Source organism: Lonchura striata, chromosome 1 (assembly GCF_050655825.1).
Source record: "Lonchura striata isolate lonStrDom1 chromosome 1, ASM5065582v1, whole genome shotgun sequence".
Lineage (NCBI taxonomy): Eukaryota > Metazoa > Chordata > Aves > Passeriformes > Estrildidae > Lonchura > Lonchura striata.
This window is the reverse complement of record NC_140703.1, coordinates 69,780,624-69,806,322: the sequence shown is the minus strand read 5'-3', so window position 1 is coordinate 69,806,322 and position 25,699 is coordinate 69,780,624. Positions and strand designations below refer to the sequence as shown.

Below are 25,699 nucleotides of genomic sequence, written 5' to 3'. Positions count from 1 at the left end.
GGTCTCTGACAGATTAACAAAACTGGTTTCTGAATTGATTTGGTTATCATTACCTAAATTCCACTGACTAGAGGGCTGGCACAGGCTTTTAGCACAAAGTAGCAGAGAGCTTCATTTGTAACCTCCTCCCACCCACAAAGTTCTGCAAGGAGAAGGTTGAAATCATGTGAGAGGTCTGTGAATTATGAACTGCCCTCTGCTTCTGTCTTCCCTTCCCCTTGCAATTATATTTAACTAGACTACAGGAGTTATTGTGCCTTCGTAATAAGCTTTAATGCTCAGATGCAAACATAACTCTTTACCGAAGGTCTTACAGGCTGTATGGAGAAATGCTGTAATAATGAAAAGGGAAAAACAATAGGGAAGCAGTAGGGAGAAGAAGGTGCATGTTACATATTCATGGACATTAACCTTGCAAGGGAAGTTATGCACAAGTCAGTAAAGGCATCAGTAGGCTGTTAATTTTCATACACGCATAGTAATTGTTCTTCTGCATAGATATTTTTATGGAATTATATTTACCAGTATGACACATCCACCAATTTTTCTCCTAGGAAAAAACTTCAGAGTCTGAACCCTGAGAAAGATTTAATCAACATCCTTTCCACAAGGCACATCTCAAAGTGCTGTCAATTTATAATAGAGAACAGTGTAAGTTGATTTTTAAACAGCCAGAGGGTGAGAGGTGGAATGGGCAAGGATGTTTTTATTTAGCTGGTCTATGTAGACATCTGTCATGTAGACTTTTTCCTCTGAGTTAAGATTTTGGGGATACAATTCCTGCTTCAGCCAAAGTGGATTGTGATCTGAATGTGCTTATTTTTTTTCCAATGCTTACAGCAGACTCATCTGATCAGCCTAAGTGTGTTTGCACTGTAGATGTCTAAAGGTAGGTGACAGGAGTCCCACCCAATGTGTTGAGTTGTTAGGGCCCTAGAGAGAGAAAGCTGTCATAGCAGTTTTAAGTTGATTGATTAAAATGATGAAGAATAGGCCAGTGTCACTTTAATGTAAATCACAGGTGGAAGAGAAGACAGATCTTTGAGATGAGTTGAAACAAGCCAACAGTACACTGGGAAAAAAACTCACCTGTTCTGCTTTGAGTTTGTGGACAGAAATTAGAAAAATAAACAGGAACTAGGACATTGTGTTTCTTTTGTATGTATACTTAATATGTTGGAGTATTACTTTTTGGAGTGGAATAAGAAGGGAGTTTACAGCAGTAAAAACAGAGAGGAAACTTGGGCAGAAACCTCAGAAAAAGTAGAGTCATGTGCAAGGAGCTGGATGTCAGCAACTGTTAAGTGAAAACCTGGACCAGGAAAGAAAGTTTATTCACACCATCTTAACTTTGTGGCAGACCACTAGACAGTAGCAAGTGGCAAAGTTCCCTTAATCCGTCTGCTGAGGTTGACAGCTGAGAGAAAATCTCTCATGATGTGTTTTTGTTTGGTGGTACAACTCTTTCATGGTAAAGTGTGAACTTTAAGTTGTTTTCTTGAAGATATGACATTCTGGAGTTGCACTGTGTGTCCCACTGCAATAAGTTTGAGGCTCACTTCTCAATTTCTACCACATTTTCAGAAGGATAGAAGTGTAACCAAGTTCCTTTTAGTTTTGTAGTATCACAGTAGAAAATATATACTCAGCTGGTGCTTCTGTTGAGCACAAGGCAGGCAGACTTAACTGTTCTAGATTTCATCTGGCAGCAATCTGCCCAATGTGCCCATGTAAAATGACTGGCAGCTTCCCATTTAACAATACCTGCAGCACCTGCTTCAGTGCACAAGTTGCAATAGCATTGGCAAGTTTATTGAAGGGATGAGGGCTTAGTGAGAATGGACACAACACCACAGGCTTTGATAGTTTGAGCCCATTAACTTAGGCACAGCCATTTTAAGTCATGCTGGTATGTATTATTCTCATTTGCCTATATATGTTTTTCTGACTTAGCAGTGGCAGTTTCAAATCAGGGAGCTGTTGGGCAGCTTTTTGCACACACTGTGTAGATGCCCAAGCCACTAGAATAAACAAATGACAGTGTAATACATATTAATGGCTTGCCCAGCATGTTTGATTTCGTAGGCGCGTTAGTTGCAGTTCCGCAGTGTGAGACACTAGAAAATGAATTGGTTTTACCAATCCACTCCTGTAAACATATTCATCCAGGAGAGAAGATTGCTACATTTAAAGAGCATTCCTTCCACAACTGTCTCAAGTAGTCCTTTGAATAGTGCTGTAATCAATGGCAATGAGGGTGTTTACACTGGATAAAGATACTCTGAAAATTGGTGTTCTGGTGTGTGCTTTAGCATCAAGATTTTGCAGGGCAGGAGCATCTGCATTGAAAGAACAACTTCACAACTTCTGTCATTTATTGATAAATTCTGAAACCCACATCACTGAATATGTAAAAAGTTCTGGGTAGATAAGAGCAATGTAGACAAGATGTAATTACAGATCAGAGCTCCTAATTGAAAAATTTTTTAAAACTGTTTGAGGAGAACAATAAAGTTAAATATACACTGGTGATCATTGTGAAGAAGCTCTTTTCCCTTTCTGGTCCCCTAAAATGATTACTGCTGGGAATGTGCAGTGGTTTCCATGTGAACAACTTAATCTGGTTCGTATTTTGTGAGTAAAATTTGGAATCTTTTTTTAACTTCAGAATTTGGACCATCACTGAACAATGTGCATTCTGTTAATGTTGTTCATTTATCTAATAAATGAGAAACATGGTTGTGTCAGTAGAGGATCGGTGGCACAAAGAACTGTATCTCATAAAAGAACAGACATTGGCATCACTGTTTTGGTGAAATTTGTTTTAAACTATTGTAACATCCCATTCACATTCTCAGGGGGAATATTCACTGCCTACGTTTAAACATCTAAGTTAGATGCCTAAATTAGGAGGCTTGTCTCCCTAAATGCCTTGCATAGTTGAAGGAGTGAGAGAGGCTCCTCCAGAGAGTAGTTCAGACTGTTAGTTAGGCTTCTGCTCTGAATTATCTAGAGGAGCCTCTTCAACTTTGAATGCCTTTCTGTGCTATTCTTTGCATCTTTTCCTTGGCAACTAAATGGATTTACCTGGCCTCCACCCCTCAGCGCTTGTTCTTGCCTTCTACTTGACATACCGCTCTGTCTCTTGGGCTAGTATAGGGGTTGATGTGGTGGTACTGCCAGCCAGGTTGGTGAAATCATCTGACTTGAACACTGCAAAATAAGGTGTAACTTTAAACCTAGATCACATCTCTGATGTTCTTAATTGCATGACCTTGTAAACAGGTCTGAGGAAGGGATGATCTTTAGCAAGGCACAGAAATGCACTGTTGACTTCTTTGCCAAGTGTGTCACCAAGAAAAAGATATGTTTAACATTAAGATGTAAGTTAAGGAGACTGAGTACCTAAGCATCGTTCTGTTCAAGCACATTATTTTTATACCATTACAGTTTCAAAAATGTCATGGAAGTTTATTGTGGTTTGCATCACTGTAAGAAAGATATAATCTAGCCATGTGTCTCTGTTATACATGTAAAAAGTGGCCATAAATTAAACATAATTAATTATCGTATTTACAAATGTACCGTGAAAAGGTGGTTATTTATTTATTTATTATGTTTATTTATAAATAAGCCTAGAAGCATGATGTTGCCACTAGCACAAAGCAGCTGCAGTCAAGTTGGAGTAGCTTAAAAAGTTCCCCATCCATTAGCCAAGGGCTGCTAATGTTTCATCAGACATGCTGGGTGCAGTGTACCTAGCTTTAATGTTTTACAGTGCAGGCATCTGCTTGTCAAATAGTTGTCTTAAATTCTTTTCAAAATCAGTGGAAAATCCAGCCTTTTAGATGATGTTTTACATGACCCATAAGAGATGCTGAGATATGAAATAGCTACATTTGGGCAGCTGAATCCCACCTCTGGGCTGAGCAGCTGCTCCTTGTACCTGGCGCACTGCTGACTGCAACAAGCGAGCTTCAACTGCCCTGTGTGCTGACCTCTAAAGCCACCCAGGCTCAGCTGCTAGTATGTCACTAAAGCTTCATTTCCTGATTACTAAAACTCATCCCAGTTCAGACAGACTTGATGCTACTGGTGTCCACTACCAGGACACTTTTGCAGTCTCTGGCAATTAAGGTATTTCAAGTTGTTACAGAATTAACTATCCTGTTATAAAACAGTATTCTTTTAAAACAAGCATGTATTAGGAATGTGAGCCACAAACCCAATGAGGTGAGAGAATTATTAGTCGTTTTTAATAGTTTTGCTTTGCATCTTTTGCTGCTTTTTAAATTTCAGTAGTCATCAGGTAGGCATCTTAATAACATATGAAGAGATTGTTTCATTTTACTTGTCATTGACCTTCTATAGCTTCACCTACCTAATTGCTTCTTTTAGCTAAAGTACTCACATCTTTCTGGTCCTTTTCCATGCAAGTAAGAATAAAAACATTCCTAAAGATTTAAATAAGAAAGAAGCTAAAATCCATAAGGAAACACAGCTGAAGCTAAACCTCTATATGCTAAGCTGGAGTTGAACCTATATATGGTCATCTTCCGGTATGCGTTTCTTCATTCAAGTAATTTTTCATGTCACTTTAAAAGAAAAAAAAAGGAGGGGAAGTGTTGCATATAATTTTCATACTTGTTGCATTTTTAAATGTAATGAAGTTACAAAATGAGCTTGTTGTGGCTTGACCCCAGTAGGCAGCTCAGCCCCACACAGCTGCTCACTCACTCCCCAGCCAGTGGGATGGGAGAAGCAGAAGGGTAAAAGTGAGAAAACCCACGGGCTGAGATAAAGACAGTTTAATAGGTAATGCACAAGCCCCACAAGCAAGCAAAGAAAATTAAGGAATTAATTCACAACTTCTCAGGGCCAGGCAGGTGTTCAGCCATCCCCCGGGAAAGCCAGGCTCCATCATGCTTAATGATTACATGGGAAGATCACCTTCATCACTCGGAAAATCCCATCTTCTTCCTTCTTCCTCCAGCTTTACATGCTGAGCATGACACCACATGGTCTGGGATATCCTGTTGGTCAGCTGTCCCCGCTGTGTCCCCTCCCAACTCCATGTGCACCCCCAGCCCACTCGCTGGTGGGGTGGGGTGAGAGGCAGAAAAGGCCTTGACCCTGTGTAAGCCCTGCTCAGCAGTAACCAAAACATCCCCATGTTATTGCTGTTTCCAGCACAAATCCAAAGCACTGCACCAGCGACTGTGAAGAAAATTAACTTTATCCAGCCAAAATCAATACAAGAGCCTTAAGTCTTCACATCCTTTTACAGCGTAGAAATGCATGTATGATGAGGGTGCTTGTGCATAAAAAGATGTAAGATTGAGCTTTCTATAATTACAGGTTACAAAAGAACAAAAGTTATCAAAAGAAGTTGTTCCAAGTGCACAGGAGAATAATACTGTACAGATTTCTCAGGATGGGGAAGGTAATCCTGTGCTCTTTCTCCTTGTCACCTTTTATCATTTTTATTCTGGATTACTGTTTTGCCCAGACACCAAAAAAAAAATCCCTCCTATTGAGACAGTCCATGGGACCTTTCCACCTGATGAAGGTGGTCTCCAAGTGCCACTATTCAGTGCAGTGCTGGCTGATATGGGCAGACAACCTATGCCATTATTTGCAAGTGTCTGTGAAGTTCTGTATCCACACGAGAGAGAGCAGTTTTCCATCCCAAGGCTCAGTAGTGCGTGCTGATGCACGCCTAGGATGCTTAGGGCTACTCCAGACTGCTCTGTCCATGCCACAACCTGTACCCTGGATCTCATATGGATATACCCTGTGGTGTTCATCTCTGCCCAGTGCAGAACCCGCAGGAATAGTGTTGGAAGACAACATGGGTCTGGGAGAGCCAAATACAGTGTTCTTGGCCTTACTGTCATTTGTGGGGAGTCTAAAGAGTTAATGCAGGGGATGTACCTGAAGAGGTCCCCAGGGAGAAAGCTGCAATTCAGCAGAGGGGATTGGTTGGGTGCTCAGACTTCTTCCCTGTCAGTATGGGACATAGTGGTGATATTTCCTAAGTACCCAGTTTTAGTCCAGTGGTGAGATGAGTTCTATATAAACATACACATTCCTATAGATTAGCTGAGCATCTTTGTTATTGTATGCAGATTTTGGAAACACAAGTGGTTAATACCATATATCAGAGGCACCTTATTATTTCATACATACTGCTGAAATAAAACCACTTACATTCCTAGTTAGTAGTTTTACCTGCAACTCGGCAGAGCTTTGGCCGGGTCTTAGATGTAAATGTAACATTTTCTTTCCTGAGATAGCCTACACTTCAGTGATATTTTTAGTAGAAATGCAGTGCAAAAGTGAAATAAATTATATTAATTGTTGTCTAGAAGCTTTCTATTCCACTGCATAGGAAGTCCTTATTACATTTTTCATCAGGCCATATGGCATCTAAATATAATGTGCTACATTACTAATGCAGGACAATAAATAACATTATGATTATGTGTTATGGGTGCCACCTCATACGTGCACAACAAATAATTATAGTTGGAATGAGTAATGGAGATTTGAGTGTTATATTTAGGAATATATGAGAAAGGACAGAATTTGTCATTAAGGATGGTAATTGTCTCATCTCACTTTGCAGATTCAATAAGTAGGTGTCCATACTAAGCCAGTCATCTGTGACTGCATCTGTGATCAGTGGAGAGGAACAGGGACTTCAAAAGATAAATGGTCCCTCCTCTCTTAGACAAATATTTTCAGATGACTGCATCTCAAAATCTCACACAAACAGAAAATCTTCAACAACATCTTTCTGGGGGAAAAAAGAGCATCCAGGAAGACCTGGTCACACATTGTAACTTTTCTCAGATCAATATCCAGGTCTTCTCTGCTTCAGTGAACGATCATCCATAATGACATTTTTAATGGTGTTTATTAAAACCTTTTTTTATGTTCAGTGATGAACGTTTCACCATTTCTCTAGGCAATCTATACCAATGCTTAATTGTCCTTAATTCTGGACTGTTGTCTAGTGTTTTAATGTAAATATCTTTACTGCAATTTATCCCAATTGCTTCTTGTTCTAATAAACATAAACAAGTTTATTTCGTCCTTTTTCACAAGTACTTTTCACATATCTAAAGATTCTCCTGCCCCCAGTTTTCTCTCTTCTTGACATTGTTTGTGTCTTGACACTGAACTAAAGTACAAGCAAAGTGATATTAGTAGGATTTATGTAGAGTTAAACCTTCCCTCCCCTACCCCTTCATGCCCTCAGTAACCTCAGTGTTGCACAGACTCCACAACAGCACTGGATCTATCTTGCTGTACCGATGGTTGGGACACCCTAATGCTGTTGGTCTCTCAGCCCTGGCTAATTTCAAGTGAGCACTGCCCAGCTCCTTCCTGGTAAACTGAGGACAGGAGAGGGTTAAGTGTTTGGCTGTTTAACACTTTTTATGGACACTAGCTGCTTCACAGCTTTCCAAGGCATGATATCCACACTCAAAAGTGACTGTTTGGGGGTTTGTTACCCAGTGTTTACAAGCATAATGTAGTTTTTGACTCATATCTGCCTTTTTGATTTTCATGTACCATTTTCACTGACCTTCCATGCTGTCTAATTTCTTTACAGTGATACATTCATATTTTCCACAAATACAACCATTTTGTTTGAATGTACTGAAATATGTTTAAGGATCTTGTGAGTTACCTTTCACAGGAATATACTTTATACTACAACATTGTTCTTATCATGCTAATTTAAAACATATTTTCTTCAGATTAGTTCATAAAGAGAGAGGAAGGAAGATATTTAGCTCCAGACAGCACTTGCAATAGAAATCAGTTATTTCTGTACAGCATCTTTCCTTTGAAATATCACTAAATTATTTCCAGAGAGAGGAAGAATGTAATTTAATGATCCCTTGCACAGCTCAAACACCTTTCATCAGAGCATCTCAAAGCATTTCAGACAAGCCTCAAAGCTTGTCTGTTTTTCCCCAACTATTTTAGTTAGCCTAATAAAAGATACTGTCTTCCTACACACATTGTATTGTTTAGCACTCAAAGCATTATCATACTTGTTTTACTGATAAGTAAAAGGGGCCCAAAGAATCCATATTGTTTTATTTGAGACAGTGAATCTAAGGTGAACTCTGTGGGGTCTGGTTTTCACTGAGTCTCCAGGATGTGCAGAATACATGTTCTCAGATTACAGACAGACATGTAGAGCAGAGTCTTCATTCCACTTACATCAGTGGCAAAGTTCCCACTAATCTGAATAAGGCTGAAATCGCATCCTAGCTTTTCTAGCTCTGCCTGCCAAAGTCAACTTCAGACCTGTGCATCCTTCCCATCTTCTGCGTCACTGTTACTAATGGAGGTTCTGTCACACCATGCCTGCCATACCATGCCTGGAATTTCCCCCCCAAAAAAGTGAGAAGACAAGTCTAAATGAGGATTGAGAGACCCCAGCAACAGGAGGGGGTGAATGTATGGTGTGTGGTTAACAGTCTCCCCACAGTCACTGCAGATCCCTGCATCTGCCTGCACGCTCTCTGTGCTGACAGAAAGAGCCCTACAAAGAGACCTTTGGACAGGCTTGCCTGAACTGGATGTGTGCTGTCCTTGCTCAAGAGTGTCCCAGGTTGCAAATATGCTACTGACACCACCACAAAAACCATGTCAGGTCTCCGTTACCATGTCTGACCTTTTCAATTAAAGGACAGTCTAACAATTTTGAGAAAATCTAGCAATCTATTTCAGCTTCCTATTCGCTTAATTAAGACTGTGGATTTGGGCATACAGCACCAAATGCATCCAAAAAACCTGTTGTCTTAAGGAATTAAGAGTCTCAAAACAATGATCATTAAGTATTTTTATATACTGTCTGTGGAGTATGCACTTTCATCAGAAGCTATATTGTACAACAGAAATACAAAAACTTTAAAATACAGATTACAAAAAGGAGCGCAAATAGAGAAAATGCATATACAGATGTCTTCTGCTATTGAGGATAGATTAATATGGTCCTGATGAGAAAGAGAACATGTGTTCATTCTCATTCCCTGTACTGTCCATTTGTCGCTTGTTACAGGGGTCTTCTCAAGCCTGATGGGGATGCAGCCTGGGTGGCTGATCTTAGTATATTCTTGTTTATTTTTACACAAAATGATCACTAAATCCTCTTGCTGTGGTGTTAGACTGAGAACAGAAAGCTCTTGCCCATCTGGCATTTGTTATCTTCAGCTGCCTTTCCTCTTTCATAGGTATTTCTGGTCATGGATAAACTAGAGGAAAAAAGAAAGTTTTTCATACCACCAGTTTCAATTTGAAGGTAAAGAACATCAAACAGACAAGGTCTGAGAGTAACTTCTAGGCTCACAGAAACATTTTCATGTTTTTTTGGCAAAATTAAATGCTGGTGTTTCTATACACATCTTGTATTACAAGCCACTTGCAAATCTTTATATCTGATCATTCTCTCATTGTGTTGGAAAACAATATGTGGGAGTTTCTTTCCATACTAGATCTTTGTGGGTAACTTGCTAGTAAACTAAAACTAATTTTACATGACTCAGATTTAAATAATAAAAAGGCTTAACTCCAGTCTGAGAAGAGTTTATTGTCCACAACTGTAGCCTAGAGACAAACTCCAGCACCTTTGGGACTCAGCTGAGGCAGCAATTAGGCAGCATTTTATTGTGATGCAGTGAGTGCGCAAAAGATGAAGCTGGACTACTCTCAAGAGCTTAGAAACAAAATTGGCTTCCTGGAGAGAGAACATAAGAAATCTGGCAACCTAAAAATATTTAAAGAGCTTAGGGCTCCCAGAGGAGAATTTCAAGCTATTGAAGTGGAAAAGACTGAGCATTTGCTAAGATTGAAAAAAAAAAAAAAGGGGGGGGGGGGGTTACATGAAAAACGACAAAGTGGGGATTTTTTTTACTGTAGCATTTTTCAAAGGGGAAAATATAATAAACCTGAAATCAATCAGTAACACAGACTTCAATGCAGCGTTCCAAATCAAACAGCCCTGGCTTGAAAACAGGAGTCAAAAGAGATTTTTTTTTTTTCATTTTGGAATTATAAGGGATTGAGGCCAAGAAACCATTAAATGAGGTGAAAGGTCTAGGGGAGAGGGCATCTTGAGCAAGTCTAATGAAGTCATGGTTGCTTCAGCAGCCACACTCCCGAAGGGTTTTGCTGTGTCTGTCACTGTGTCTCTGTTCCTCTGAATCTGGCTCCCTGGCCTCTGGGGTTACGTGCCAGAGCGTGCTGCACCAGGCACCCTACAGAGCCCCTTTCTGCAGCCCCAGAACGTGCAGCATCCCTGTGTCAGAATGCAGAATGCAAAATGGGATTTATCTCGCCCGTTACTTGGTGTGTGTCATGCAGGCATTCACCTGGGAGCTGGCTATGCCTGACTCCGTGTATTATCAGCGGGGAGCAGCAGGAGCTCAAGAGGCACAATTGAGCTCAGCTGAGTGTAAATTTCTATCTTATGCCAAAAGTGTCTATTTTTCTCACTCAAAACGGTGTCCTAAGGTGACTGAGTCTCAAATGGACACCTACTGCTTAAACATCTACATTTGTTCAATGAACTCTACCCACGTAACTGGCATCACCCCATGCAGACTGTGTGTTGGAGGTTTCTCAGCTGTTTGCAGGCCCTGCCTTCATGCAACATGTATCTAGGACTAAGAGGAATTAGCTGGAACAGTTTCATTGTGCCCCAGCAGGAACTAGAAGGTGCAGAGTTTTTACCTTCTTGTAGGCTCTTCTCTTACTTGCCACCATTCCTCTGCATTATGCTGACAGCCCTGTCTTATATCACCCCTCCAGCCAGATTTGGGGGCTGAGGAATGGCTATGAGTAAGGAGGGAGTGATGAGGGTCACCACAGAATGGAAATGAAAAAGGCTGGCAGAGGGAAGGAAGCAATGCAGTGTGAGAAAAGGGCCAGGATACTGTACATGCAGAGTAATAGCAGCCCAGTCTGTCTCCTGGGCATCCACAGGGCAGTGCAATTCACAGTCCTGAGCTCTGTGTGTGTGAGACAGCTGAGGAACAGATCACTCAAGTTCTCCACCTTGGTCCTGGGCTGCACCACAGACAGAGGGAGCATGCTGTGTGTTATGTTTCTGACATGAAATGAACCCTGCCACACACATCCTACCTGGTATTACCACCCTGCCTCAGCCGTACAGCTCAGCTCATGATTTCATATATCAGAGGCAAACCCATCAAATGACAAAAGAAACCCCAAGAGATATGTGAAGGATTTCTGCCCCAAGGGCAGAGCCAGGTGACTGATCAAAAAGGATCTGCTCTTCTGTACCTGAGTAAACTTCACCTGCACAAACTTTTGCCATCTCTGTTGACTGACAGAGCTGTGCGTAGGCATAACAAGTCAATGAGTTTTAAACAGTCTCCTGAGGATTACCCATTCAGTACTGAAGGCAATTTATTCTCATAGTCCTAAGGCATACCTTTCATGTATTTAATGTCATAGGCTTCCCATGCTCTTGTTGTGTTGCTAGTTTTGGAAGTTTTATTATCTCAGGCTGCAATTTTCAAGGCAGACAGTTTTTGCTGCTGTTATCACTAATCATCAGTCTAAGGACCTGGCACAAGTGGGATACCCAGTATCAGGGGGCTTTGTTAAGCCCCACTCACAGGCTATATATATTGTAAAGCCATCTTGCTCACCCTGCACTTGATTATTGGTAAATTGCCCAGAATTCATCTAGTTTGTTTGTCAGAAATTAGGATTATGATAAGCAGCAGGGAAAAGGACAGCATTATCTTCTCTGAAATGCACCAGCATAGCAGCCAACTTCTGGACACACCATTCATAAACCAGGAAACAAAGTGCTGGCTGGTGTGCAAATGGAACAGCAAACACAACGTTCCCTGGAGAGGCCGAGTTGTAATGTGCAGAGACAATGTGGGGCAGCCCTGGATGAGCAGAGGACATGCAGATCTCAGTGTGCTGTAGACAGCTGTGGCTCTGTTATGGCATGGTGTAAGGCCAGATATATACTTATGGCATTTTCTGCCTCACTGTTGTCTGCTCAGAGCATGATAGACACTTTCTATATATCCAGAAGGCCTAGAATAAATGCAGTTACATCTGCAGGTAAGGGGGATTTGGACCCTATACCCAGGATCCCATGTTCAGGACCTGTACGGAAGTGCTCCATGGTCACTGCCATATCAGTGGTAAGGATCAGTGCACACTGCATGGCACTCCATGATGCTGAAAGGAGACAGTGCTGAGGATCTGTGCAAATACACCCATCTTAGGCCTGACCTGCTTTGTGCTGGGAATTCTGTCACTTCGCTGAAGTGGTGCAGAGGAGAAGGAGCATGATGGAAGTCAGGTTCAGCTAAACATGGGAAGGCACAGCCTGAGCTATGAAGGGAGGTGTATATACCTTAAATGAGTTTGTTGCTGACAGGACAATCTGCAGCCCCAGAGTCAGGGTCTTATGGTAGGAATCCAGAACCATGGACCCTTGTGTAGTACACCCTTTGTTGCTGGATGAGCATCCACAAACAAAGCATATATTGCAGCAAGGCTTGCAAGAAGCAGGTATAATCCATTGTCATATTGCTAGGTGACAAAAAAATAAATGCTTTTATGCCTACCAAGATATGACAAGCTTTGTCACTTATGTAACCCACTTGTTCATGCTGTTGTCAGGATCAGAAGACCTTACACAGCTTTTTGGCCTCCATAAACCCTAAAGATCTGGGTTACATTGCATTAACATGATGCATACCTATAGAAGGGTTGGAGCATCCTCAATGAACTCTTCTTGTGGCCATATATTTGCTTTTCTCAGGTTAGCTCAAATCTGCAATATGCAGTGATTAAAAAGCAAGCAGACCCTTACAAGTATTTTAATTTTAAAGTTACATATTTAATAAACAATTCACCCAACTCATAGCTTGTTTTATAGTAGAGATGTGAAAGGGGATCAGATGTATGAAGAGTCAGATCAAGGTTAGCTTAAGACACACTTCAGACACCTAAGAAACACCAGTAGCACTTTGTTCCCTTGTTAAGATCTCACCAAGCCGCACCATCTCAAAGTGTTCTACAAACAAGCAGTTGTTCCTCTGCTGTCAGAGATACCAATATTACTCCCATTACAGATAGGAAAAGTTAAAACAAAGGGGACATGGATTGTCAGTGGCAGAGCTGGGATTGGATTCACTTGTCCTGATTGTTTGCTCTATGCATCAGCCAACCCTTCACTGATGAACAGTGAGGCAGGAAGCAGAGTAAAGCCTGATGAGGCCAGTGTTCATCTGTTATCAATACTAATGGATAAATACTAATGGAACATGAGTAGCTGCTTAGAAATTACTATGGGTTGACAATTCAATAATATGAGGAAGAGAAAGACCCATGCATTTTGGTGAGGAAGGAGGTCTTTGGAAGAAAACTCCTACAAACTAAAACCAGACTAACAGGTGGATTTTGGTATCTGTTTATCTGGTCTTTGTGGTATAGCTGAGTTTGACAAATGTCATTACTTTCCTTGGTTTACATTTATTTTGTTTTGTACTTGGAAATCCCTGCTAATCACAGTGAACTGTTGCTCACTAGATGCTCAGAATGGACAGTTCATGGCCTTGTGACCTCCCTGAGCAGCAGATGCATTGAACCTAGGCAAGAACATGGCAGAGGCAAGGGAACATGCCCCAAGGTGCAGAATTGAGATGGCACTGTATGAAACACGGCCATCAGTGTCTCTGTAGACACTGACTCACTTTCAGAATTATAGGTTCCAGGGTATGGAGTAGAGAGGGAAGAAACCAAGTGAGAGCCCTTCTCAGGCACATGAAGCATTTTGAGTGCTGTTCTGGTGAGGAATGCTTTTTTAGCTTCTGTCATGTGCATGAGCCACTTCCCTTGGAGCATCCCTCTCTGCTGTTGTTCTCATCTTCTAATATCCCCACTCCTAGGCAGATGCCAATGCTGTCTGGACATGCCTTGTGGAAATGAGCTTCTCTATGGGACAGAGGACTGCACGCTGCCTTTTGAGGAAAGGAGGGCGGGGATTACTGCTCCCAGAAGAACTGAAATAGCTATTTACCCACAGCAAGAAAATGTTATTTTTGGGGCAAAAGGGAGCTGTAATGTTTTCCTGTTACAGTAGTTGGCAGCATTTCTCTATAGCCCAAACAGTTCTTTCTTACAGGAATCTTTACTCTTTGCTGTAAGTTTACTAGAGGGAGAGACATATATGAACAATTCTGTAATTCAAACACAATATACTGACAGTATGTCAGGTTTAAACCATGAGAGACTATTGGGACAGAGTGAAGGAATAGCAGAGTGGGACCCTGAACCAGGAGCCTGAGCTGAGAGGATACTGGTGACTTTGTGCAGAGAAATGTTGCATGTACAGTGATTTTCAAAGCACAGACTATTTGGAATGAAGTAAGGACATCTCTTGCAGGTCTTTTTCCCCTGGGTTCATCCAGATGTTTCAATTTACTAGACTGGAGTGGTGGCATGGGGAAATGTAAACCAAATGTGTTAGCTAAGACAACTGCACTTTGAGGCTGAGGTAGCTGAATGAGCTGGTCTAAAACAGGAGGAGCATTTCATGGAAATACAGAAGAAAGCTGGGTAGCGACCTGCCTCTCCCACAGAACAGATTATAAGCCATCCAATGACCCTGGTTTTCCTCTCCCATTAACATCTTAAACCTCTTTTGCTTCAGGGGAAGGTTAATAGAGAGGCTGCAGAGACTTAACCCTGGCAGAATTTGTCTTACTCTGTAGCTTCATCTTACAGGGGCCACAGAAACCTGACAGACAAGGGAAGAATGAGTTCTCTCTTCAGGGAATGCTGAAGGGCCTCTAGTTCAGCTGGTTTGCCAGTGTTTGCCCCTGTTTTGCCTAGGCAGCATGAGCACTAGGTCCTTTTCTGCACAGTTCCCACACAGCTGCAGCACTGGCACTTCTCCAGACACTCTTCCCCAGGCCAGGCACCTACCAAATACACTCTCCCATCAGCAACAAGCCATAAACAGCAAAGAAAGACACTTGATTTTGGACATAATTTTATTCTTTGGGGAGAGCGTTGACCATGATGTGGCTGATTCAGCTCGGGTATAAGCAGCTGTTGTAGCTATGGCCATGGTGCAGCAGGTGTTAAATCTAGTGCATGGGTTGCACTGAACACATTTGCAGCTTGGATGCATAGCTGGATGGTAAAACCGTAAACACCTCAGGCCTAAATACCACAGGAAAACCCCACACTTGTATGTATATCAGATGTGTTTTCCTCATGGCACCATTCTTTACCAGATGGTTTTAAAACCCCTTTTCTCTGTGTTCAAAGGAGCAGAGGAATGTTTGCATCCATCCCATCCTGAGGCAGTGGCCTCCCACGGGCATTCGGGGCGGTTTGTGGGCACTGCAGAAGCTGTGGTGCACAGCCCTCTGCCCCCTGGGGGCTCAGCCCACACTGATGGCAGAAAGGCCAGACTTGCACTTCCCAGTTCGGCACCCCTGGCCATCCCCTCGTGCCAGCTCCAGTGTCCACCCAAGCAGTCAGCCAATTCAGCAAACTGAGCCAACTGAAAATTAACCCTAGCAAAAGAGGAAAAAAGCCAGGGGAGAGCATTGCACTGAGACCAGTCAGCCCCTGGCACCACAGACCCTACAGCCAAAGGAGCACAAGAGTCAGCAGAGGGGGAGAGCTGCCTTTTGGCTGGAGCACAGCTGTAGGTCAGCTTAGGCCAGTTGTGAAACCACACAGCCCCTGTGCTGCCGAGAGAGTGGGCGTGCTCACCAAGAAACCTCTCTGTGGAGAGCTTCACTGTCAGTGTTTGTGTTAGGGAGCCTGGAACATCCCTAATGGATCCCGCCACTTCCGTGATTCATGTCTGAGGCCTTGAAGATTTAATGGCTATTTTCCCAAGCAAAAACCTGCAGATTCTCACTGCACGTGCACTGTGAGTGCCCTTCGAGGGTGATTTTGTGTCATCCCACTAGAGGAAGTGCCTCAGGGCAGAGCTGGGTCTTGTTCTTTTGCCAAGTGGGAGGCATAAATAGTTAATAGAAGAACAAAAGAGGACAGCTATGCCAGGGTATACACCAGGGAAAGTGAGAGCACAAATTAACCTTATGGCTTGCCTTTTGAAGAACCACACAAAGTTTTAGATGTTTTTACAGTAGTGTAGCAGCAGTGATGGTGAGAGGCTATAAGCATGACAGAATTTATAGAAAGAGATTAGGTCTACCAGCTGACCATGTTGTAGTAAGCAGACACATAAGCTCTTCTTCAGGCTTGTTTTAGATTTGAAGAACTTATGTCTCTGAAAGCGTGTTTTGCCTAGGAAATAGGTTGGTCTAATAAACATCTTTTCCACCGGTCTTGCCCCACTGCTGATTTAAGGGCACTCTTCTGGAAAAAGTTTGAGCTAGAAATTCAGTTCTCACTCTTGAAACATTAACTCATAGATCCACATTGTTAAAAGCACATCAGAGGCAGGAGTGCGGTGCACCCAGTTACACACTGAATTAATTCTTCTCCCTTCTCTCCCCCCTGCCAGGCACCACCACACGCCATCTAGTGAAGTAACAAAGAATGCTGCCAGACATACCTGCGCATGTAGGCTACGTTTATTGTATTAAACCATGATATAATGCCTACTGGAGAGAGTAGGGTTTTTTTCCAAACTCCAGTTATTTGTTTTAAGGTAGCTACCCTAAGGAAAGGGCCTTTCACAGCCTTTGCTGTTACATAAACTGGGGCACTTATCATCACTACTGTGATGGGATTGATATGAGCAGAAGACAAAATTTACACAAAAATTGCTTAATACATACTCAGTAAGCTTGACGAGGCCTGTAAGGTATCTGTTGCCTAAAATACTTCCTGGCTTAAAGGTAGATGCTGTTTCAAAACTAACTTTATCACTGTGTGACTGCAGCCCAGAGTGAACTGAGCTCCTTGGCCCTTGAAAGCCGCATTCCTGCCGCCGGCGTGGCTGCAGCCTGCGCTGCGAGCTGGAGCTGAGGAATCCCTGTGTCCTTCCTGCTTCGGGCTGTCGTGCTGCAGCAGCCGCCAGAGCTGCAGGAAGTAATGCCGAGCACACACCCTCCCTTTGTGCTTTAGGAACCTTCCAAAGGCAGCAAACACTTATCCTTTGTCAGCGAATAAAGCACAGAGCGTAAGACACAGAAGATTTATAGGTGTGCCGTCCCAGCACTGCGTGCTCGGATTTACCCTCACTCAGATCCCATTTACTTTAATAGGGATGTTGCTGCTAAAACCCGGCACGATGTTTAAAATATTTACCCCACAGAGAGCAGATAATCTGGGAAGTAACAAGGTGTCATTTCCTACCAAACGTGCTCTCTGACTATAACCACATGTTAATGGTACTATTTAGGGGCATGCTAGAGCAAAGAGCCAATTCACCACTTAGCACAGTTAAGCTGTGCCGCCATGTGAACTAGCAGGGTTCTGTTTGCTGTCATGCTGATATTTGTCAGATAGGAAAAAGAAAAAAAAAAAAAAGTAATATCAAAGCTGGAACATCAGGCTTCCTTGTCTGTGGTTTGCTTTGCTTATTTTTCTTTTAATACTCAGGACAAAAAAAATTTTTTCTTGCAGTCCAACTCTGAAGTTTATTAGAGTTCTATGAGTGCTTCAGTGGTGCTCCTCACACATGACCATCACAGATAACATGGTGGTTCTAGAGATCATGTTAAGCATGGCAGAAGGGTGCTTCATGTCAGGAATTCTGCCTTCCTTTTCAATGTCAAAATGCTACCTAGCCTTTTATTTTGCCAGGATTTTGCCCATTCTGGTGTTGACATCAGCAGATTTTACTGTCATTTGCAACATGAAGCAAAGACAGCAGCTAAGTTCTCCTATCACTTCACCTTCCTCTTACTCAGTTCTGAATGAAGGCACATCAGCACTGCACAGCTTAAATCCTCTGAAGAAGCCATAAAACCCAGCAGCCCCTATGAAACTGTAGCCTTTCTCCTGCCCAGACTAAAGTGGTGCTTGATTGACTCTCCTTGTCGGTGGACAAGGAGACTTGTTATGAGATGTATTAATGAGTGTGTTGGGAGGGATTAACCACAGTCCCTCACCTTGAAATTGCTTCAGCTTGATTTCTTATGGAAATGAGGGCAGCTGTGTACATATATCTCAGTCTCTGCTTTTCTGCATATCTGCCCTTCCCTCAGCAACTTCTGAATTCTCTGACCAGTGTCAGCAATCTGTAACAGAGGAGTAGCAGTTTTAAAGATAATTAAGTTGCTAAATGTTCATTAAAACTGGCCATGAACTACAGGAGAAAGAACCTATTGTCATTTAAAATAACAATCTGGTTCAAAACTAACTTGTCCCAAAGAATCCCTGCCGGGGAGGATATTATGTGAACCCCTTTTTTCCTCCCTACACATGTATTTAGTAGAGCAGGATCCAGCCCTAAAAACTACAGTTTCTTTCTAGAATATTTGTAAGGTAGAATCCCAGGTATGGTATTGCATAGATAATTAACCATCAAACACTAATGAATTCCTTCAAATATGGTGCAAGGCACCACAGAGAGTGTGCTGTAACATCCTGCCAAATGAAGCAGTCTATTTAAAACTGTAATGGGATCACTAGTAGGGTTGCCCAAAACACTAGAAATAATCTAGTGGGATTAGAAAAGTTCACTTTGATGTGGAGTACATGATAGCATCGGAACAGTTATCAGGTCCTCGCATGGAGCTTGTCAGGCTCGTTGAGCTTGTGCACATGTTGCTGTTCACCCATTTTGTACTCTAACCCCATCCATTTTGTGCATGCTGGCATGGCATCAGCCGCAGCAGCATCCCTGTCTCAGGCAGTTTGCAGGGAGGAATCACCTCACTCTGCAACCCTGTCCCACAAATACAAGAGAGCAGAGTCTCGAAGCACAGACTGAGCGAGGAGCTGACATCGCTTCATCAGGAGCCCAAACCCCCTTGTGCTGTGACACAGAGAAGGGGTGGGAGTGACAGACGTTCCCTGTTCAGCCCTGAGCCCAGAGCTACCACTTGAAACAGATGTCTGTGTGAAAAAGGCCTCACACCTGCCAAACCACCAGCCTCAAGCTTCCTTCCTTGTTTCTTCAGGCCTCAGAATAATAACAGCATTTGTGCAATACGTACTGCAGCCTGTGGTTTTCTCTTGTCCCTGTACACATGCTATTGAACCTCCCCGGAGCAAAAATCAGACAGCAAAACCTTACAAGATGGAAGAAAAGAGGTGAGCAGTGAAGCAATGTGTACTCTGCTCAGCTGGGTTCACTTTTCAACACCAATAATAAAGGAGGAAAAGCATGGGTCAGGGTTGCAAACCCTGCTGGAGAGGCATTTGAATCTGATAAATGCTACAAGCACCTCATTTGCACGTAGACTGCAGAGCACTAAACAAGGAAAATAATCCGTTAACAGAAAAGTCATCTTGAATCAGAAACTTTCAAGATTTCATTTTTAACTGTGGTGAGAATTTAGCATTTTATTGCTGCTTTGCTTTTGGTTCCTGTTTTTGCTAGCATTGAGAAATGAGGTGCCTTAGGAAGCTGCATGGTATGTAACAGGCAGGAGCAGCCTGTATACAAAGGAAGGAAGATGATGTAGCAGAACATTGTTGAGGAAAGATCCTGTTTGTACAGAGAGCTGCAGAATAGTAAACCAGAACAGAGCAGGGATGCAAAATGAAAGGAAATCAACCCAAAATTATTCTGAATCCTGTTTGTGTGCAGGAGCCCAATAGAGCTACCAATAACATTTAAAAATCAGGCCTGTCTTTTCTCTGATTTCTTATTCTGTAGTGGAATGGAAAAGAAACAATAAAAGGGAGCAGACATGCTAGCTTGAATTCCCCTGCCAGTCTTTTCTCCTAGTGCAGTCCTGCAGCAGTGACTGCAGCAGCAGTCAGATTTGTATCAAAACTGCTAGAGCTGACCAAAAGTTTTGCAACAGTCATTCCTAGCTGTGCTTTATCCCAGGGACACTTATTTCAGGAAAAACTTCTGAAAAGGTCCTGACTACCTTTCTGGTTTTTTGAGATATATTTTTTTTTAATCTCTTAGGGTTTTTTGGTTTTTTTTTTGTTTGTTTTTGTTTTTGTTTTTTGTTTTTTTTTAAACTATTAACTGATTGTATGAGCTTCAGTTCCTGATAAATATTTGCCTCTGTAGATGCTGTATGTGTACCAGAGCGAAGTGACTTCCCTGCAATATATGCCCATTTCAGGTCACATACTCTTTTGTTAGCCCTTTTAAAGCACAGCCACATAAGGTCATTACATTATCTGAATAAGTCTCTAATACAATTGTCAATAAACTCATCTCCTCAAAGTCATATCAAATATCTTGATAACATCTTGCTATCCCTGCAACAGGAGGATTAGCCTGTGAGTAATCTGGGTGGTGCTGCAGCGTTTGGGCTTTTTTTTAATTGCTTCGAGTGGTTTATGGTCAAATGTAGAGACCAATACATGCAAATCCTGCATCCAAACCTGAACATTTGTAGTTACTTTTTTGCTTGTATGTAACCTTCTTGCTTTGGTGTGAGCAACTTTGATCTTTGATACCCTGACCAGCTTCCTGCAGTAGGTGGAAGAAACATTCTTAACTGTGTCTGCAAGCTGCGTCAAGAGTTTATCAAAGCTGCTGACTCCTAAAATTCAGGCAAGCAGTGTTACAGCACATACTATAAATGACCTTTTTATCCTGGCCTGCTGGCTGTAAACAAGCTTTATACAAACATAGGCAAGGAAAGCACCATACTGAGGTGTTTTTTGATTTCTTTGTGTTGTTGATTTGGGTGGACCCTGCTGAAGTACCCTATAAAAAAAAGGCGGTACACAAAAATGCCTCTCCCATGAAATTTGGAATAATCTTAATTGTAACACGCCAGAGATATTCTAGCATATATCAGAGGTGTCCTGGACCCGAGCAAAGAATAACGTGACTCTTGCCCCAAGGCACGCAAAATGCTGTCAGCCAGTACTGAGTTGGGAGAGAATCACTGATTCAACGAGCTTCAGTTCCTGATAAAATGTCTGGGAGAGAAGTAACTGGTCAAGGAGTTTTTCTAGGTATTGAGAACCTAGAAAGCCTGCTTCCTCAGGAAATTTCCATGGGGAATTTGCATGGTTTACGCTTTTCTACGGGTCCCTGAATAATTTTGGTCATTCTAATGGCAGGTGCAACATGGGTGGGGCAAACAGAAAGCTAAAAAAGGGGACTAAAATTCCTCCCTTGTATTAGATATGTCATCTCATATTGGAGATGACATTGGAAGAGCATGCTCCTCACAATGTGGCTGGCACCACTCACTCTCTGTGCTGATAGGGTGAGGCAAAGCGACACTGGAGACAGCCAAAGCTCTTGTGCACAGCTGTAGCAAGGGGGGACAGTGCCATGGATTCCATCAGCTCTCCCTGCCAGGCATGGTGAGGTTCTGTATGGCTAGGAAATCCCCAGCCATAGTGGAATGCCATGTGGCCAGGGGACCTCGGGACTGGAGGGCTTGTGGGCATATATGGGCTCCAGGCAGCAAGTCCTGCCTTCCCATGTGGCATACATATGAAATCAGGGATGTGTCTGGTGTATATATATATGCAAGTGATCCCTCCTAGAAGTCCCATCCCATGCTGGGGACATGTGGGATGTATGCCTCCCCAGCATACACATGTCCCTTTCACAACTAGCAGTGAATGACCCAACTCTCTATGAGGCAGCAGCAATGCTGCAAGTTTTAAATTTTTTTTAAAATACCCCAGCATACTTCCTAGTCCCTAAATTCTGATGCCTGAGAATGCCAGATGGCATCCCAGGTGAGATGGGAGCTGTAGGCATGTAGTTCAGGTAGCCATCAGCACCAAGGTACATATCTGCAGGATGTGGGTATGAGAAGTGCCAGCCCAGGTCTGCTTCTGCTGCTTCAGTGTTGACTAGGCATACTAAAAACTTCTTTGTGGTAAGGAATGTCCTCTCTTCTCATCATTTTGGTACATTTCTGCAGCCTCTCTGGGTTTGTATGATGCATGTCTGAAAAGGAAACAGGAAGGAGCTGCAAATGGAAATTTCAAGCTGTCAGCAACAGAGCAAACCCCAATCAACTTCCCATAGCCAGAGCGTAAAACCCAGGCTGTGCACTTCAGCTTCAAGTGACAGAAGATGCTGAATTTTACACAGTGTCTTCGGAAATCAGCAAGTGCTGGAGATGAAAAAAATGTCTTTGTCTTGGTTCTAGCTGCCCCAGGAGAGGGCCCAGCTTCCAGCATCCCTCGGCACAGCTCTGCCTGTTGCCTGTGAGCCCTCCCTGAGATGCTGCTCCTTAGGCTGGCCACCTTTTTTTGTGTGGAGGTGGCTGTGGGAGAGGAGCTTGCCAGGTATAAAAGCTCTGCTGTGCCGTTTGCTGATGGGGGAGAGAACACTCCGTGGTCTGTTTTGTTCACAACATAAATCACAGTGTCACATTTGTCTTTGGCTTTATTAGAAATGTACCAGGGAGTTTTAGCCCATAACTGTATATATATATATATATATATATAACTGTATAATGTCCAGCATGCATGTCCAGCAGCATGTCCAGCTGCTATGAAAATGCATGTGAATAGAACAGGAGAAAAGAGCTATGATATGAGAGCCGAATACCTGTATTGTCAAATATTTCTGTGCGTACACCATCACCCCAATCCAGAACTGGTCACCACAAACAGTGCATGGAAGAGTACAGAATTTATTCTGATCTCTAGTTAATCAGTTTCTCACCCAAGGATGAGTGTGTGACCTTTTTCTAGGAAAGAGCCATTCCTACCAGCTATATAATTTCACAGATCCACAAAACAAACATGTTGCCATTTTGCGAAACCCTCATACCTATGGCATTCTCATATCCTGTGAGGTGTGGATTTCAGGTGAGCGCTGCTGCATTCTTTGATTTCTTTGCTAGGCTGAAGGAGCATGTACAATGCATGTGTATCTGTAAGCTGATATAAATCCAACTGAGACTAAAAAAATTAGCAGTGAAATTGTGCAAGTTTTGCAGACTTAGTGTCCCACACAGGTGGTTGTTATGCTGGTCTGCATTCATACGGGTGAGGGCTTCCTTATATGCAGTGTAAGGATGAGTGAAAGTGTGATTGTCCCATAGTACTGACAGATTTAAAACATTATTTTCTAGAGCCATGAACTCTAGACTTGGTAGAATGGACAGAGAGAGGATAATTTTCCTTGAAAAGACTGGGTAGCTGAATAGGGATTCTTTTAAATAGGATGAAAGTAAGAGAGCAAGGGGTGCAGATCATCAGTGCTTCACAGTTGGAAAAAAGAGTGTGAGCATTTTCAGTCTGTGGGGAGATGAATGGAGAGAGAAAGCAAGTCCAGAATATGTGAAGGTAGAATCTTCATAAGGCCTTGCTGCAGGGCTTGTTTTCTGTGCTAGTGGTTTGGGGAACTGGTAAAACTGGACTGGGACATTAAAGGCTGTAATCCCAATTCATCATTTATAGCCTGCCCGTGTCCAGGCAGACATGTCCATCCCAGCCTTCTCAGATATAGTGAATTGCTGTATTTCACAATCATGGGAAGGGCTTCCCAGCTGCACAATCCAAACGTTTTGAAGTGACACATGGTGCATTATATTAACTTGGTTCAGACAACCAGCTTTAAACATCTGAATCTGATTTCTTGATGCTGATTCCTCTTGCTCAATCTTTATTTCAGCTGTGTGGAATTCTCAGACCTTTCTGACCTTGACTTATCATTTCCTGATGTTTTATTGCTAAGTCATTGAGGTTTCAGGGAGGCTGATGTTTCTAAAATGTGCACACCTTTGATTGTACGCATGGCTGGTGTGTCAGAGCAAACTTTTCATACGCTCTGTATATATCACTGTCTGCAGTGCTGTGTGCTCTGCAGTTGCACCATTTGGTGTGCTTATCTGCATGTCCCATTAGTGCAGTCCTCCTTAAAATGTGGTTGTTATTTAAGGCTTTTCAAAAGCTCAGCCTCTGCACAGTACAAAATTTGATCTGAGCCTACGTCCGCTCTTGTCACTCAAGTACAGGTTCCATCTGTTCCCCTTTTCCTCTCCCGTTGCTGCTTGCCACATCCAGACCACATGCTGCTTATACATTGTACAATAGACATTTCTGCACACACACTTCTGAAAATGTGGCTTAGTGCTTTATTGTTCACATGTGTCTTGTTGCTTAAGGCAAGTTTTATCAGTAACAATTTTGTTGTTTACTGACACATAGAATAAAATGGATACTGTTAAAATGTGACTGGAGGAGAATAAAAAGACCTTTGATACACCAATTACACAATTTCTGCCAGCCTTCTGATCATTCACCCCTGCCACCATTTCCCCAAATTCGGTAGTTACCCAAGAATAAAGCAAGATCCTAACATCACTCACTGTAAGGGCCACTCCACTCTGCATGAGGCTGCTCCATATTGGTAAAGATTCACCAGCACCTCCCCTGCTCCTGTTTCTGGTGAGGAGAGAGGATGGGACCTTCTAGCTCTCTCTTCCAGCAAGGCAGCCCTGGCTTCTGCTCGAGATGTCCTTTACAGGTCCCCTGTGGTACCTTGCAAAATGGTTATATTCTTCCATTTGGGGAAACAAAATCCCCTACAGAAGCTAGTTCTGGAAGTGGAATCAGTGCTAGGAAGGACTATGAAGGTGCTTCTCTTGCAGGAGCTGAGCTGAGCTCTAGCAGCTCCCCCAGTGTGCAGACTGGAGTACACCCAGAGGTATGCAATGACAAGGGAATTAATGCAGACAGATTCCCTGGGAGCCTTCTCAGGCCTTTCCCATCACACCTCGCTCCAGACCTGTGGTGTACCTGCAAACAGATCATACTGGGTGCAACTCCTAGTAATGTTCCTGGGTGTCTGCAGCAGGGATGGCACACAGCCCAGTACACCCAGGATTATTGGATTATTATTATTATTATTAGTGGATTATTGCCACCCAGGGATTTCGCACACCAGGAAAATCCCCAACTGCCCAAAACCTCCAGTTTCTCACCTGGAGAAACACAAGACCTGCCCATGGCAATGATAATTTCTCTTACTGGGGAAGACCACAGATGGTAGGAGTAGACCCAGTTTCTATCAGATGAAAGCTCCCCTGCCAAAGATAGTGTGTGCTTCTGACACACAGTCCCCTACGAGCAGCCACACAGCTCTTCTTGCATCCTGCATGTGCAACCAGACACTGAAAAAACACCTCAGAACAGGAACATGAAGAGCCTTTTCTGACCACGGACTACAGCCACGGCTCATAGGTTGTCTCATGGCTGCTGTTCCACCCTGTGGCTCCCATCCCACCCAGTCTCCTCTGCAGATCAGCAAAAGCAGTGAGGATACCCAAGGTCTCTTTTCCCTCAGAAGGGGTCGACAGGAAGAGCCAGCTTTTGTTTGCACCAAAATACTCATCATTTTCAGATACAATTCACTGCACATTTTGTGTACTGCCCTGTACCAAATTTGAGGCCATCCATTGGTCAGAGGGGAGGCATGAAGGATACAAAAGAAGAGAATGGAGCACAGCTCTTGGCAAGTTGTAGTAGATTGGAAAGGAGGCAGGTAGGAACAGAAATGAAGCAAGTGCTTAAAAGAGTTACTCAGGAGAAACAAGTGCTTTAAGTGACATCTGAGTACATGAAA

At 42.8% G+C, this 25,699-nt stretch overlaps 1 protein-coding gene across 10 annotated transcripts in view; it reads left to right on the top strand.

Annotated features, from left to right (window-relative positions):
• Nucleotides 1–25,699, top strand: part of LOC110476751 (uncharacterized) — a 76,833-nt gene that overhangs the window by 4,513 nt on the left and 46,621 nt on the right. The gene's annotated exons all lie outside the window — the stretch shown is intronic.